The following is a 6,127-nucleotide window of genomic DNA, read 5'->3' as shown; positions in this document are numbered from 1 at the left end:
TGCCATGTTTTGTTTGTTTTCTGAATTTCCCATGCAATAAAAAAATGGCCCAAAAATAAAAGTTCTTAGAATGCCCTAAAAATTTTATATGATTTTTTCCTGAATATTTAAGGATTTTTATGCAAAAATAACCAGAGGGGGTGCACCAGGTGGGCACAACCCACCTAGGCGCGCCAGCACCCCCTGGTGCGCCCTGGGGAGTGTGGTCCCCACGTGGGCCCCCTCACTTATCTCTTCATCCCACATTGTCACCTACCTTGAGAAAAAAATCAGTCACCCTCTCTCTCCCGAGTTCTTGCTCATTTTGCTAGCAATTTCGATCTCTTTGCTCGAAGCTCCATTTTCGAAACTGTTTCGGGGGATTGTTGCTTGGTATGTGACTCCACCATTTGTCCAATTAGTTTTTGTTTTAGTGGTTTATATTGTGAATAATTAGCTACTCTTGGTACTGCTGTAGATGTGCTTGCATGTTGAATTCTTAGTGTTCTAAGTTGTTTGAATGCTTGCTATGGTCTCTATGTATCCCTATGAGTAGTTGCTATTAGTTTTTTGAAGTTTTGTTGGAAAAATTTTGTGAACTAAAAATTCGGATTTTTGTTCATAGGAAAAAAGTGCGCGGACATGAATATCTTCACGAAATATGGTTCAAGGAAGAACTCCAAGGGTGTTATTGAGGAGTCTTCTGACAATGATCTCCACCATCGGAGGTTGGCGGAGGTACGGCCGTGCGAATGGTCGCACATCCCGTTCCTGCAAGAAGCTGGAATTCATGAGGAGTTCATGCAATTCATTGCCAATGCCGGTCTCACCGACTTCATCGCAGATGAGTGTGACCAGCACCAGATCCTCACAAATATGTTTGTTCAAAGCTTTACTTTCTTACCTAGAAATAATCCTCTTGAAGTGAGCTTTGATTTAAATGCTGAAAACCATCAGATACTGCTTACTGAGTTTTGTGACATATGCATGATCCCTTCTGACAGGAGCTTGGTCGAGCCTAGGTCGGCTGAGTTTGAGGATTTCTGTCGCACTTTGACAGTGGATGGTGAGAGGAGAGTGTCAGCCATCATTGTCGGTGGTTTACATTTTCCTGTTGTTCGTTACTTTGCATATTTAATTACCAAATGCTTGCTTTCTAGGGAGAAGGTGGGTGCACTTAGTTCACCAGACCTTGCTATTTTACGTCGTGCCATTGAGGGCGAAAACATGTATAGCTTGGGAGCTATCGTGGCTCGTCGCCTGCACCTTAATAAATCTCAGGGCAAAATACATGGTGGGATTTATGCTACTCGTTTGGCGGCTCACTTCGAGGTTGAGATACACCCTCATGATTACCCTTTGACCAGGTGTACCTAGACCGTGCAGCCATGGATCACCATCACTTTCTTGCACATGATCGTCCTGACATTGCCATACCTTATAACTTGGTCTATAACATTGACACTCGTGATGTTGTCCCCTTGCCTGCACCTGGTTTGTTCGATTCTGTTGTCAGGGGTGGATACCAGATTATGCATGCAGACATCCTCGCCTACATGCTGCTACAGAGGCTGCACAGGCACCTCCACAGTGGGATCAGTGGATGCCCGCTCCTCAGCAGTGGGATGAGTAGATGCCTGCTCCTCAGGATCCATAGTACCCTCCAGGCTACTGATTCACTACCAAGTTAGGCCAAAAGCCTAAGCTTGGGGGAGTACGTGTTTCTCACCGACATTATATTCATGTTCACATATCATTCTATTTGTCGGTGTCCACACTTTTTCATTGTATCATCCATGCTTAGATTTATTTTTTTGCTTTCTTCTTGTGTGTTTGACAAACTTAAGAAAAAAATAGTTGTAGTAATTTACTTTCTATGCATGCTTAGTAGTAGCACTAAAAAGAAAATCCAAAAAGATTTCCTTGTTTTTCTTTTGCTTGTTGGGAGCTTTCCCGTGTAAATAGTTTTTCTCGTTTTTGTTTGTTTGCTAAAGAAAACCAAGAACTCGAAAAATATTTCAGTGTGTTTCTTTGGTTTTCTTTCCTTTTATTCGAGTTGTACCAAGGAGAAGACCATGATGAAAATGTTGAGTGGCTCTCATATGAATAATTGTTGAACTAATAAGAGCCCATTTTACCTTGTCTTCTGTTGTTGAATAAATTGTTTGCAGATTCCAGCTTAGTCCATGGCACTCTTGCACTATTATTATTTTCATATCATTCGTTCGTGCAAGTAAAAGCCAATAATGACGATATTCGATGAGCTGGCCGTGGCAAAGAGAAACTGGCATGAACTCGACTTGTCTTGTCTGTGTAAATATGTTTAACCTAGTGCCCATGATTCAGCCCATTATGATTAAACATGTATGCAATGACAATTAGAGATTATAGTTTCTCATGCCATGCATAAGTAGCTGTGAGTGGATAATGATTTATCTTGAATATCAACATAGCGTTAAAATGATTGTGATGTAGTATGATGATATGGTATCCTCCTCTGAATGTAAGAGTGGCTTGACTTGGTACATGTTCATGCATGTAGTTGAATCAAAACCAACATAGCCTCTATAATGTTTATGTTCATGGTGTTCATGTCCTACTCATGCTAGTGTCCAATGTTACTTATGCATAATGCCTGGTCATGATAGTTGTTTCTCTCTAGCTGGCCGCTTCCCAGTCTTAAATTGCTAGCCTTCGCCTATACTAAGTGGGAATTCTGCTTGTACATCAAAAACCTTGAACCCAAAGTTATTCCAGATGAGTCCACCATACCTACCTATATACGGTATTACCCTACCGTCCTAAGTAAATTTGCATGTGCCACCTCTAAAAACTTCTAAAAAATTATCCGATTTGTGTGCCTGGATCGTTCATGGAACGATAGGAGGTGGTCGATATCTTCCATGCTAAGCATGTTATCCTCAGGTCGAGTGTTTATTCACTCGCTATCACACGAGGAAATGGGCGGTAATAGGGATGCCCAGTCCCAAACTGCAAAATACAAAAAGAGTTCACCTCTTACATAATCAAACGAAAACTCCCAGTGGAGTCAAAACTTTTACTTTCCGCTTGGGGACCGCCACTAGTGTGCTTAGCATGGAAGATGTTGATAACTGATGGTCGTGAAGTGAATGAGAAGGGTGCATGTCTCAAAATATCATTTATCTCTATTTTAAAAATTGAGCTCTGGCACCTCTGCAAATCACTGTTTCCCTCTGCGAAGGGACTTTCTTGTACTTTTATGTTGTGCCATCACCTTTTATAAAGAAGCGTTATAAACAGAGTAGAGCACATCGGTCAGGATTTATGCATTGTGTATAGCTAATGTTGGGTGCATAATGACTGGATCTTTTCTACCATGAATTACAATGTTTAGTTGCTGCTTGAACTTCGGAGGTGCTCCGCATTTATGTTTTGCGGTCTCAGAAAGGGCTAGCGAGATACCATTATTGTCATATTATATCATGATTGTTTTGACAACGTGTTGCTTTTGAGATATCTTATTATTGCTCGATAGCTGATTATGTCATTGATATGAATCATTATAATCTTTAAGAGTTATTGTCGACATGGTTAGTTATAATGTTGGCTGAAAACCTGGGTGCTATTTAAGCTTATGTATGCAAACAAGAGAAAAAGAGTTCGTAAAAGTTTTTCTTTCTCACTTTCAGTTTATCAACTGAATTGCTTGAGGATAAGCAAAGGTCTAAGCTTGGGGAGTTGATACGTCTCCAACGTATCTACTTTTTCTCATGCTTTTCCTCTTGTTTTGGACTCTAATTTGCATGATTTGAATGAACTAACCCCAGACTGACGCTATTTTCAGCAGAACTACCACGGTGTTGCTTTTGTGCAGAAATAAAAGTTCTCGGAATGTAACAAAACTTCTTGAGGATTTTTTATACCAATAATAAGAATTGCTGGAGCCAAGACCCAACGGAGAGGGCCCCCTGGGTGGGCACAATGCACCAGGGCACGCCCCCTCTCCTGGCGCGCCCAGGTGGGTTGTACCCACCTGGTCGCCCCGCTGATGACCCCCTGATACTATAAATTCACATTATTCCGAAAAAAATCAGCGAGAAAGAATTATCGCGATCCATGAGACGGAGCCGCCGCCAAGCCCTGTTCTTCCTCGGGAGGGTAGATTTGGAATCCATTTGGGGCTCCGGAGAGGGGGATCTTCCATCTTTGTCATCACCAACCTATCTCCATCGCCAATTCCATGATGCTCCCCACCGGGAGTGAGTAATTCCTTCGTAGGCTCGCTGGTCATTGAGGAGTTGGATGAGATTCATCATGTAATCAAGTTAGTTTTGGTAGGGCCTGATCCCTAGTATCCACTATGTTCTTAGATTGATGCTGCTATGACTTTGCCATGCCTAATGCTTGTCACTTTGGGCCGGAGTGCCATGATTTCAGATCTGAACCGTTTATAAATTCATCGTTATATCCATGTTTTAGATCCGATCTTGCAAGTTATAGTCACCTACTACGGTTATGATCTAGCAACCCTGGAGTGACAACAATCGGGCCCACCACTCGTGATGACCGTAGTTTGAGGAGTTCACGTATTCACTATGTGTTAATGCTTTATTCCTGTTCTCTATTAAAAGGAGGCCTTAATATCCCTTAGTTTCCAATATGGACCCCGCTGCCATGGGAGGTTAGGACAAAAGATGTCATCCAAGTTGTTTTAATAAAGCATGTATGACTATTTATGGAATACATGCCTACATTATATTGATGAACTGGAGCTAGTGTCGTATCGCCCTAGGTTATAACCGTCTCATGATTAATATCATCCAACAAGTCGCCGATCCAATGCCTACGAATTTATCCTTATTGATCTTGCTAAGTTACTACTGCTATCATCACTGTTACACTTGCTATAAATTACTGCTACCACTATTATTGTTACCGTTGCTACTGTCACTACTATCAAAACTATCATATTACTGTGCTACTGATCACTTTGCTTTAGATAATTAATCTCCAGGTGTGGTTGAATTGACAACTCAGCTGCTAATACCTTCAAATATTCTTTGGCTCCCCTTGTGTCGAATCTATAAATTTGGGTTGAATACTCTACCCTCGAAAACTATTGCGATCCCCTATACTTGTGGGCTATCAGACAACAACGATGCTACGATGGAGATCAAGGTGTCAATCGCTGACGATGGTGATCATGACGGTGCTTTGGAGATGGAGATCAAAGGCACAAGATGATGATGGCCATATCATATCACTTATTTTGATTGCATGTGATGTTTATCTTTTATGCATCTTATTTTTCTTAGTACGACGGTAGCACTATAAGATGACCCCTCACTAAATTTCAAGGTATAAGTGTTCTCCCTGAGTATGCAACATTGCTATAGTTCGTCGTGCCGAGACAACACATGATGATCGAGTGTGATAAGCTCTACGTTCACATACAACGGGTGCAAGCCAGTTTTGCACGTGCATAATACTCGGGTTAAAACTTGACGAGCCTAGCATATGCGGATATGGCCTCAGAACAATGAGACCGAAAGGTCGAACGTGAATCATATAGTAGATATGATCAACATAGTGATGTTCACCGTTGAAAGCTACTCCATCTCACATGATGATCGGACATGGCTTAGTTGATATGGATCATGTGTGAGGGATGTCTATCTAAGTGGGAGTTCTTAAGTAATATGATTAATTGAACTTTATTTTATCATGAACTTAGTACCTGATAGTATTTTGCATGTCTATGTTGTTGTAGATCAATGGCCCGTGCTACCTCACTTGAATTTTAATGCGTTCCTAGAGAAAGCTAAGTTGAAAGATGATGGTAGCAACTACACGGACTGGGTCCGTAACTTGAGGATTATCCTCATTGCTTCACAGAAGAATTATGTCCTGGAAGCACCGCTAGGTGCAAGGCCCGCTGCAGGAGCAACTCCGGACATTGTGAACATCTCGCAGAGCAAAGCTGATGACTACTCGATAGTTCAGTGTGCCATGCTTTATGACTTAGAATCGGGACTTCAAAGACGTTTTGAACGTCATGGAGCATATGAGATGTTCCAGGAGTTGAAGTTAATATTTCAAGCAAATGCCCGAATTGAGAGATATGGAGTCTCCAATAAGTTCTATAGCTGCAACATGGAGGAGAATA

This window comes from Triticum dicoccoides, chromosome 4A, assembly GCF_002162155.2.
Source record: "Triticum dicoccoides isolate Atlit2015 ecotype Zavitan chromosome 4A, WEW_v2.0, whole genome shotgun sequence".
Taxonomy (NCBI): Eukaryota; Viridiplantae; Streptophyta; class Magnoliopsida; order Poales; family Poaceae; genus Triticum; species Triticum dicoccoides.
This window is presented reverse-complemented; position numbering follows the sequence as displayed.